General features: G+C 35.2%; 1 pseudogene across 1 annotated transcript; it reads right to left on the bottom strand.

The window, feature by feature from the left end:
- Positions 1-479: 479 nt before the first annotated feature.
- Positions 480-4670, bottom strand: LOC107614120 (putative disease resistance RPP13-like protein 1 pseudogene; annotated as a pseudogene). The gene has a single exon (XR_015896911.1). The product of XR_015896911.1 is annotated as a putative disease resistance RPP13-like protein 1 pseudogene (transcript).
- Positions 4671-12401: the final 7731 nt, after the last annotated feature.

Raw genomic sequence — 12401 nt, forward strand, 5'->3', positions numbered from 1 at the left:
GTATTATCTAATTAATCTCTAAATAATATAGAACTTTTAAATTTATATACTATATAATATAATTAATTTAATTTCCGCGGATCGCGAAAGTCTTATTTTACTTACCTCATTATTAGACAATGTAGAATTATTACCATCGCAACTTGCAAGATATTTACCCTTCGAAGTAACATCTTAGAATTTGATATTCATCTCACAAACAATGAGCCACATTACATGATCCCTAGCTCATCCACACAAACACGATTATACTAGGAATTTCCTCTTCATAGTCCAAGTCTTGTTCTTCGTTCTCTTGTGATAAACAAGAACTCTACAAAAGTTGAGAGGGTAGTGTTTAGGTTTCTAGAGAGGAGCAATTGTATTTCTTACTACTTGTATTCTTTTACAAAGCCCTTTTAGCCTCTCTGCTTAGATTAGGTTTGTCTTTTCAATTAATATGGGTTGCATTCCACTTGTAAGGTATAAAATTTTCTTACAACTTTTGTCATATTTAATTTCAATCTGGTACCCATTTATGTAAAATTGTTGTACCAGTGGATGCAACTTAGTTGAAACTCCTTTATATGACACCATTGCCTGATTCTGTGAGTAAGCGATTTTCCAAACAACAAGAACATACAACTCTAATACTTAGTCTCTTTGAACATGGAACAAAGAAACAGAGGCATTAACAGATAATGAATAATGAACAATTGTCATATTATTGAACTGAATTGAAGCCCTTACCTTTCTACTTTTCAGTAACCTTTTCTTCCTTTCCATTTGACATCTTATATTATGACATCTTCATTTATTCTTATGGTAGGTATGTGAGAAATCTTAGAGAAATGTGTCTTTCTCCTATTATTGTACCTTGCTTCTAGAAGGGGACAATCCTGAATCCTCAATAATAAAAGAGAGGAAGGTAACCTGTCTTCAGGCAAGGACTCAATCTTTGAACACCTTAGGATGTGAAGCTCTTGAAGAATGGTGAGATGTTGAAATGCATTTGAATTTTCTTCCAGGAATGATTGAACAAGATCATCACCTCCAATTCCAAGCTTCAAAAGAGAACTGAGCCACTGGAAACCATACTCAGATATAGCCACGGGTGATAGACTTTTGCAAAAGCCTATGAACACGGATCGTAGCTTCGGCGGCAAGCCACCTTGAGGAAATGACACAAGTTGTGGAACATTAGAGATATCTAAATCTTGAAGAGCGTAGAGAATGTTCATCCGTTCCGGTAGTGAGTTTAGCTTCCCACAATTAATGACCTTGAATTCCATTAGGTTGGGAGTGGACAATCCACCTTGAGGAAATGATTCCAGATTAGGACAGTTGCTTATTCTCAATATTTGAAGATTTGACAAATTTTGTGCATAACTGTCAACACTTGAAAAAGAAATTGATATGAGATTGGGGCAGCCCCAAATATGAAGATATTTGAGTACAGGGAGAGATCCAAATGGAAAGCAACTGAGAGAGTGACAACTATCCCAAATCATCAAATTCTCAAGTGAACTGTAATTCCTACAAGCTTCATCAGGTAGGAATTCCAAATTCTTGCATTCTGATAGCATTAATGTTCGCAAAGACGGCATGCTTTCGGTTGGGAAAGAGGTAAAAGATGGAACTTTGGTAAGATACAAGTCACTGAGACAATGGCTGCTAAGAACCATTCTGGGAAAAGATGTCAGCCTATCACTCCTTTCGATCTTCATGTAGGACAGCGAGCACTGCGAATCTGTCTCAAGGATTGGCAAAAGATGTTGACCCCCATCAATGATAGTCAAACTTTTAGTTGATGCAATCCAATGTAGAGTAGATGCTTCCAATTGATCACAGTATGATATGTTAACATCAGTCAAACTAGAAGGAAGATGGCGCGGTAAATGACCCTTCAGCTTAGGACAATTGTACAAACGTAGATGCTTAAGAGATGGAAAAGGGAACTCTAAGCCTTCTATACTGAACACATGCCATTCCTCCCAGTCTAGCATTTCCTCAAATGATAAGATCTCAAGGGATGGAAATGGTTGAAAAGGAGAGGAAGAACTAGAAGTACCATAAAACTCAGGACCAATAATCTTTATCGTTTTCATCCTTGTAACATAAAGTTCCTTGAGAGAAGGCAGTTGTCCAAGTGGTGGGAGAAATAAGCAATAGTTGCAGCCACTAATAGACAAGAACACAATATTCGAAAATGAAGAATCTGCAAACCAACTTGGGAATTTGGTTCCATTGTAGGACTCTATGATGAACTTCTTTATGTTTCTTGATGGCTGCAGATGCTCAAGGACCTCAGTTTCAGTTCCTAAACCTTGATCAGCTTGCTTGCTCCAATCTAACACCAACTCCTCGATGAACTGTTTGTTCTTCAAGTTTGCTTCAAGTGCATCTATTGTTTGATCCACATTGCACAGTTCCATGATTGATAGTTTTCCCTGCAGTTTCGGGAAGCATCGCATATCTTTAAGCTTTAGTCCCTCACATTGTTTGTCAACAACAAAAGTACTCAGGGTTTGGAGGTGTTGTAAGGTTGTTATCTGTCTTGACATCTTCAACTTCGTGCCAGTGATATCGAGATGACGCAACTTAACCAAGTTTCCTATGTCTGCAGGCAATTCACTGAGGTTCTGACAGTATAACAATCTCAATGTTTGAAGATTATAAAGCTTAAATATTGCACTAGACAGCCTTTTGATTGGAGTAAAAGAGAGGTCCAAGAACCTCAAGTGTAACAAATTACCTATTGAATTAGGCAATTCATTGATGTTATCATAGTTCGCCAATGATAGCACTCGCAGGCGTCTTTGTCTGAGCAGGAAATCATGTGTGATCCTTTTGGTCAGGTAATGCTTCCAATACCACCATAAAGTTGGATCATCAGTCAACGGCATTGGGAGGAACGTCCTCAAGCATTTTGCTCTATAACAACTTTCAAATTTGGTCGAAGAGTCATACTTACCTCTGGAATAGGAAAAGTGCCGGACGCTTTCTGTTATTTCAGAGCCCTCAAACCTGTTACAACTCTTTCCTGACACAACTGTGGCCAAGTCATTGATTAAGTCATGCATTACATAACACTCTCCCTCTTGTTGAATTATTGATCTTGACAATAGCTCATCAAAATATTGATTACCCATTTCTTCCATTGATTTCTCCTGGCCTTGTTGGAGCAAACCCTCTGCCATCCAAAGTAGTACTACGTGTTTCTTATTCAGAGGATACCCTTTCGGGAAAATTGAACAATAAGCAAAACATCTTTTTAAACAAGCAGGGAGATAGATATAGCTTAACCAAAGAGCAGGTAGAATATCATCGTTTAGTAGCTCCCAGATGTTACTATTTAAAATATTGGTCCATTCATTTTCATCCACTTTGGACCTCAAAATGCCTCCTAATGTCTTTGCAGCTATAGGTAAGCCACCACACTTGTCTGCAATTTTTCTGCCAATCATTTCCAACCTGGGTTGTCTTCTAGGATCAGTGTTTTCGAATGAATGCTTGGACAGCAGTGACCAACAATCTTCATGGGACAATGGTTCTAAATGGTAAATTGGGAATGTGTGTGTCATTTTAGCAACATCTCTTTGGCGAGTTGTGATGATGATCCTACTCCCTTGTTTTCCCTCACTAAAAGGCGCTCGCAAGTGATCCCACTCCACATATTTATTATTCCAAAGATCATCCAACACAAACAAGAACTTTTTCCCCTTAACCATTTGCCTCAATTCAATTTGGAGAAAATCTAGATTATCGCCTTCAAAATGCTTACAAGCCAGTGACTCCAGAAGGGCTTTTGTTACCACAGTGGCATCAAATACTTCAGAAACAGATGTCCATGCTTTCAGATCAAAATTCTCTTCAACTCTAGGATCATTGTACAAAAGCTGTGCAAGGGTGGTTTTGCCAACACCAGCCATGCCAAAAATTGTAATCACCCCTATTCTGTTATTGTTGCCGTTTGCATCATTTGTTAACAGAAAACTCATCAATTTTTCCTTATCACCATCTCTACCAACTACACCCAACTCATTTGCCACAGAACTTGTTGGTGCTCTAACCAACACCCTCATGCTAACAAGTTGCAAGCCAAGACCATTTTTCTGTGCAGCAAATAGTCGAAGCCTTCGGCACAAGGCCTCTAAGTTTGAGTTCATATCCCTGTGAAACCGAAAACCAGAACAAAGAAATCTCCTTACCTTGCCGGCAACAGATTGATGTGGATGCTGATCCTCCAAATTGTGCCTTAATGCCACAGTGTTGACTTCATCTAACAAGTCCTCTGCTTCATGCACTGCATCTTTTAGCCTCTGAAGCCATTCTTTGACTGAAGGGTTGGTAATCTGCTTCTGTTCTGCATCATTGAGGACAGCCTGAAGAGTCAACAACGTAGTTTCCAACTCATCCAAGATTGATTCATTCAGATTCCATGTCTTCCTGAAGAAGTCTTGGAACTGCACTGAGGTTATTGTCTCCAATAAAGTCTGCACGGAAGCAGATAGAAATGATCCTGCTACTAAAGCTTCAGCCATATTCTTTCTAAAACTGAGAGAGAGAGAGAGAGAGAGATTGAAGGTATGTTGCAATTGAGGAGAAATCCTCTGCAGTTCAGCTTCAGTAGCATACGAAGTCAACGTTTAACAGCTGACTCTACCATAGATAGAGTAGATACCCCGATAATGTTTATCAATCCATTGCAAGGCAAATAATTAATTAACGAAATTTTTCATAAAATACAAAATTCTTAATTTACACTTGATTAAAATTATTTATCAAAAATACTATTTGTATTATGTATATAATGTGTTGTTTAACTCATTTTTAATGTGTATTTTATATTATAACATATTTTATACTAATAATTAATTTTAATAGATAATTTTAATATACATGTTGATTATCTATGAAGGTTCTTGATAGCTTAGAGAAGAGGGGGTTAAATCTATGACCTTCTTTTGAATTGATTGATCAACCCTTAAAACTAGGAAATGAAACTTTGCTTCTATTTGTCTGTGTGATGGATCAGGAGACAATTTAGTTTTATCTCATAAATCGCAGAGAGATAAAATAGTGCAGAGAAGAACAAGATGGCACCAGATATATCTTGATTCAATTGTTTTGTGCAATGTAATCTATATCCAGTCTCCACCACAACGTTGATAGAATTTTCACTATACTTTCAAGTGTTACAAACACCAATTCCTTAGGACTCAACATAATCCTATCTAGAACAAACCAAACTTCAACATAAGCTTGATTTGGCTAGACAATATCCTAGATTCTCAATATACTAAGTGCTTACCAAGTTAGCAAGGGATACATCAGATACAAGATGTAAAACAGAAATACAAACAAATAGAAATAAAAAAATCAACTTTGATTTTTCTCTCCAAGTTTTTCTCTTTGCCTTTTTTCTTTATTTGACTTTTTCAAATGCTTCACATTTATGCCTTTTTCCACTCAAGAGAAAACAGAGAAAGATAAACATTGAAATAAAATAATAAAATAATAAACTATAAAGGAGATGATGATTCACAGCCTTAAAGCTATGAGATGAACCAACTTCAAAACTTTCTATGATTGTTCTTCATTTTGGCAGTATATTTCTTTGATGTAGAAATATAGTCCAAAGCGTTGAACTCTCACCGGGAATGTTCTCAATGCAACTCAGATTCTAGTTCTCTCTCATTGCCTTCAAACTGAAGTGTTTTTTTTTCTATTTGTATGAGCTCTGTCTCAACATCTAGGACTTACTTCATAAAGTCAGCTTCTTGAATTTAGAGTTAGTTTAAATCTTTTTTCTTCTTTCTTCTATCAACCCAAAAAATAAGGGATTTGAAATTAGAGACAAATAATACAACTTCTTTGAAAATAGATTTTTAATCAATTTGATAAATCTAAACTCTTAGATTTATACTTTGTCTCCAAAAAACAATTGTAGCCATTGATTCACAGTAGAAGTAGGATGAATTTATTTTCTTTTTGTATGACCAAAAATGGTATGTGTAGAAGAAGGTAGATTTCTATTAAGCTATCGACATGCATATAAGTTAAAACAATTTACCTTTATCTTCTAATCAAGTTAGAGGAGCCCTTTGCTTTTGACTTCATTGATTTGACTTTTTTATTAAGAAATTTCTTCTCCCTTTTTTTCTTTGTGTTTTATCCGAAAGATAAAACTTACAACGAAGAATTCTCTCTTTTTTTTCTCTATTATACCTGAAAAACACCTAGCATCTCACCTGTTAATTTCTTACTTTTGGAAAAAACCACATGGATGATGTGAAAGAGAAAAGAAAAAAGAGATAGAATGTTAGTTCGGTGGTAGAAAAAAGGTTCAAATACAAATGAATTGTATTCTCTTCTTAGTTAACAACCAGTTTAGTGAAAAGATGGATTTAGATTATAAGTTGGGCTTAGGAATTTTTGGGCCAACTTGTTTTCATTCTTTTGTTTCTTATGAAGCCAGTCACTCTTTTTTTGGATTTGACATGATAATATAAGTGATTGTTGGGTGATGTAAACTCAGCCACTTTTTTTTTTTAATCTGGACCGTTAGTAGACTTTATTAGTTAGAAATAATTAAAATTTTATATATCAGTATACCAAAAACAAATTTATATATCAAAACACACATGGTTAAAAAGATTTTCTTTTTTCGTCCATAAATTATGGGGCTTTGGATTGCATAATTGTTTTTTCCAGATTTTGTTTATGGTACTGAGTATGCCACGAGTTGTTTCTCTATTTGCAAAGTGATTCATAGTCTAACAATCTAAAAAACTTTACATTTATCTACTAAAATGCTTACATAGATCCTCACTCAACCAAAATCTATTTTAAAAAAAAGTCAAATGAGCCTTAGTTCACACGGCATTCTGTTCCTTCCCTATCTCAAAGGTCTCGGGCTCAACTCCTACCGAGTACTTGTACCTAGGATTGGGGGTTGTCCAATCCACCTAACCAAAATATATATATATTAACATCATTCCACATTACTTTTAAGATATCTTTTTTTTATTAATATATATTAACATCATTTATTTAATAATATTTTAAAATTAATCATTCATTTTTTGTCAAATCAACTATTATTTTCAAACTAATAAAAAATATATACAAAAAAAAACTAAAATAGGAGACAAAATTACCAATGATAATAATTAAAAATTAATAACATCTAACCAAATTTATAACCTACAAAGATATTAAATCCATATTCCTATATTTATTATATCTTACCGTTATAAACAATAAAATAAATTTATAACTCCAATAATTAATTTATTAATTTTTATAAATAACTCATTAAATGTAATAGACATTCATTTTACAAATGTCGTAATAATATTATTAATCATAATAAATTTTACGTTACAAATATTCAAATTTCATACTATTTGAATTACTTATATAAGTCTCTTATCACTATTCCTTCAAATAACATCAAATTTAGTACAAGAAATTTATTTTTGAACTACACAACATCTCAAATTTACTCAATGGAGCATCATTCTTTGGACAATATCACCAAACAAACAGATAATTGATTTATCAAAGTTTGCGTGGTTCATCTCTGGAAAACATTAACACCCACAAATGAAGAAGAACCTCTTTACTTAAAAATGATTATATTAGATGAAAAGGTACAAAACAATTTAAATGAAAAGATACAAATAAATTATTATATTTATTGTATTTTTAAATTAAATTTACAAAAAAATACTTTAATTATTTTTATTTTTTTATACTTTTTATATTATTTTATAATACTTTATATATAATTATATTTTAATATCATTAAAATTATACTTCTTTCAATATGCTATTCATTGTTCTTTTTCTAATAACTACTTAAAAAAATAAATGTAATTAATTTTTTTGACTAATTATTAACTATGATTTACTAACACTGCAAGGAACATCTCTTCATGTAATTGTGAAGAAAAATATGATGAACAAATTCAAACATTTATTACAAGAAGAAAAAGTCTATACTATAAAAAATTTGAAAATAAATTATGCAAATGATTTGTATAGACTAATTAAAAGTACCCTAAACCCTAAACTTTTTATTCACAAGTCACAACTGTTGTGAAGAAATTAAAGACCTAGTTTTAAACATTTTTTAACACTATTTTGAATTTACATTACTTGAGACATTGTCTGACAGAGTGTGCCAAAGAAAAATATTAATAGGTACTTTCACTTTATACTATTTCAATCATTCTTATTAAAAATAATTTATTCAAAAAAAATTCTACACATTTTTGTTCTTTTTATTGTAGATGTCATTGAAAAACTATATGCATTAGGAGAAGAAGAACAAATAATTTTAGGAACATATATAGTTATTTACAAAATACTAATAATTTTAAGAACATCATGTTAAAAGTCACGTAAAAAAATCTCTCAAGTCAGATAAACAAAGAAATTACAACACAAATAAAGGGCCAAAAAATTGTTGCACTCACATCAACATTGATTAGTGAATACAAAGGTACAATATTTTTTAAAAAAATTTATATCTATTGTTTTTCTTAGTTCAAAGAATTATATTTTATATAATACATTAAATGAGACAAATACAACACAATCTTATTTTATATAACTTATTATATTATAATACTTTTGGTGATTATTCGGTTAGCACAAATTTGAGTACAAAAATTTATATCAATCCACAAACTGAAAAATTCGTACAGCTAATTTATGGGTATTTCATAACTAATAAGTCTTTCAAAAATTAATTAATTTATTTAATTATTCAATTTAACAAATATAAAAAAAAATTCTAAATAGGACTGATCAACATGAAAAAGTAATGGAGATACCAAGCCAAGACAATGCCAACACAAATCTTTAGAGCAGAATGATTAGAAATCGAATAACTATCCAAGATCTAATGACCATGCAATGGGAATCTGATGATCAGGTATGACAAAAAAAAAACTCACAACATGCATCATATATTCATACTTACTCAAATACCATATACCTAATGATAACATAAATTGAATATTGGAATAGAAAAAGATCTTTACAATTTAAGTAACTATTAAACAAAATTGATGACAAATTTGGATGGAACTTTGTTGATTGTGAAAAGTGTCAGAAAAAAGCATATAAAAAAGGAGACAACTATATTTGTGGTATGTAATCAAACAACACAATGGTCAATATCCAACAATAAGGTAATTCCATCTATCAAATTATTAGTTACTAACCCAATACTTATTTTAGGTTCAGAATTCAATTAAAGGTTTCACATCAAAGTGCTACAACAACTTTTGTACTATTTGATGGCGAAGCAAAAAAAATTGTTGGGCACAAATGCTTCAAATCTAATGACAATCCAGAAAAGTAATGACATTGAAGCACCATCCCATTTCAACTAAAATAAATTCAAAAATTAAACCATCAAATAAAAATGTCACTTTATACAACACCAATATCCAAATTTTTTGTACTACAAATTATTTTAAATAAAACACCTTTTAAATTTAACTTTAGTTTACACATATTTAATTTAATTCTATAAAACATAACAATTTTTTAATAAAACAAATGACTAAAATAAATCATTTGGACCTCAAATTTACCGAAATACAACTTTTGCATATTGTATACGCAAATACAATTTTTCACTAAACTATATAAACCGCTAGAGGGGTCCCACAGATTTCAAATGTACATAAACCGCTACACCTCTCCAGCGGTTTATGTTGATATGCAAAATTGCTAGAAACCTCGACAGGGGTCTCGCAGTTTCTGTATATATGTAAAATGTGCATAAACTGTAATAGGGGTCCAGCAGTTTATGCTTGCACCAAAAATGCCTATATATACCAACCAGGAGGGAGTGGTGTGATGGTAAATGGTCATTTTCACACCTTCACAAATAGATAGTGAGGAAAGCTTTTTTGTTCTAGTCCATTGCTCTAGAAAAATTAAAAAGCAAAAAGCACGGTGTTAAGTTCACTGATAAAGAACCGGTGAGTATTTTTATCCGGTCAACAAATACTTTTTCAGAGCTAAAGACGAGTATATTTCAAAAGGTAGGGTTGTGTGGGGCCAAGTGAGTGAAGAAGGTGTTTTACAAGATTCGGATTGCAGTTGTGTCAACTGGTGTGCAGTATGAAATATTTGTGATAGGGTCGGATGAAAACATGCAAGTTTTGTTTCATTGTCGGCGCAGTTTTCCGGAAGTGAGAATACACGAGCTGTATGCCAAGTTGGAAGATGGTGTTGACAGTTCCGGGGTATTAGCGCTGAATCCTCAGTCGACGACGATGGGGGTGCTTCTACCTCGATGCTTGTCGTTGCATCTGGTTGTCTGTTGGCTGAACCACCATCTGTTCCAGCTAGGTTAGCTAGGTCACCCGATTTTATTTTCGGTCTTTTAGGTGACGGTGAATCGGATCGGGTTGAAAATGTGATGCGAGAGGATGATTTGGACGATGAGCCAGATCACATATTGGGGGACAGTGACGAGGATAATCCTAGGAACCCACCAGCACGTCAGGGGCCATCCAGTTCTGGGTCCTACCAACAACCGCTACATTTCTCAACGTTGAACTTGGAAGCCGTCGGCCAGCAACCAGACATAGATCCCACCTTCGGAGGTCAAGGATTACACGAAGAAAATCCTTCTGGAGAATTTCTGATTGGCCAATCTTTCCAGACTAAGGAGAAAGCTGTGTCGAGTGTTAAAGAGTATAGCATCCGTCGTGGAGTTGAGTATCGGGTGATGGAGTCAGATCATCTGAAGTATCCTGGGAGATGCAAGGAGTTCAAGAACAGTTGCACGTGAATGATTCGCATCACACTTCGGCAGTGAAAGGGAAATTGGGAGGTTAGAATGTACAACGGAACTCAAACTTGCTTGGCCACTTCGATTTTGAGCAACCACCGATAGCTCGATCACCACGTCATTCGTGCGAGTATCTTTTCGTTGGTTAGGGCGGATGCAGCTGTTACGATAAAGGTGTTGCAAGAAGCTACTGAAGCAACCTATGGATTCAAGCCTTGTTATAGCAAGGTGTGGATGGCAAAAAAGAAGGCAGTTGCACAGATCTACACAGATTGGGAAGAGTCCTATGCTGAGTTGCCCTGTTGGATCCTTGGTGTGCAAGCCACGATGGACGGAACCATGGCATTGTTGAAGACTTTTTCGGTACGTGTAGGTGATCAGGTTAATAAGTCTACAGAGTACTTTTATCGTCTTTTCTGGACGTTCCCTCCATGCATTGAGGCATTTAGACATTGCAAGCCACTAGTCAGCATCGATATGACTCATCTGTATGGAAAGTATGGCGGGACTTTGCTTTTGGCTATCGCGCAAGATGGAAACTCAAATATCTTGTTCGTTGCCTTTGCACTTATGGAAGGGGAGAATGCGGAGTACTGACTTTTTTCTTATCCCACTTGTGTCAACATGTGACCCCATAAGAAGGCATTCTGGTGATCTTTGACAGGCACAATGGCATTAAGGCTGCACTGGAGGCACTTGACAGTGGTTGGCTACCACCTCATGCATATCGAGTGTTTTGCATTCAACACATTGCAGCTAATTTTGCCATCAGTTTCAAGGGTCAAGATGCGAGGCGGCTGCTCGTGAATGCAGCGTATGCCAAGACTGAGGCAGAGTTTGACTATTGGTTTGATATTATGAGGACTGAGAATCTGGCCATGTGTGATTGGGAGAACCGATTGGAGTACGATAAGTGGACCCAGCACCAGGATGGAGGCAAATGGTTCGACCACATGACAACGAACATATCCGAGTGTGTTAATTCTGTATTGAAAAGGACACGAAATCTGCCAGTTACTGCATTGGTGAAGTCCACATATAGGAGGCTACCAGAGCTTTTTGTCATCCGAGGACAGACAGTAGAGGCGCAGTTGGGATCTGGGCACCGCTTTTGCCAGGCGCTGGTTAAGGTGATAGAGCTCAACTTGAGAGATTCGAGGTGGTTCACTGTTACTCTGTTTGACAGGCATCAATCTGAGTATACTGTGGCTGAGACGACTCTTACCAGTAACTTCTCTCTTGGTACGTATCGGGTTTCCCGCAGGGATCGCATTTGTGACTGTGGGTATTTTCAGGCTCTCCATTACCCGTGCTTCCATACGATTGCATGCTGTACTCAGTCCCGACTGCACTGGGCTACATACATTCATGAAGTTTATACCATGAGTAAGGTGTTTATTGTATACCGGATAGGGTTTCTCCCTCTTATTCCAGATGGTCTCTGGCCAACTTATGACGGTCCAACTGTCGTTCCTGATCCTAACATGAGACGTGCTAGAGAAGGGCGACCAAGGTCAACCATAATCTGTAACACCATGGATGAGGCCGATACTGGTAAGCCGATGCATAGGAGTTGCCCTCAGCGAGGATCTGCAGC

This window comes from Arachis ipaensis, chromosome B8 (genome assembly GCF_059453495.1).
Source record: "Arachis ipaensis isolate K30076 ecotype BB chromosome B8, ASM5945349v1, whole genome shotgun sequence".
NCBI classification, from domain to species: Eukaryota; Viridiplantae; Streptophyta; class Magnoliopsida; order Fabales; family Fabaceae; genus Arachis; species Arachis ipaensis.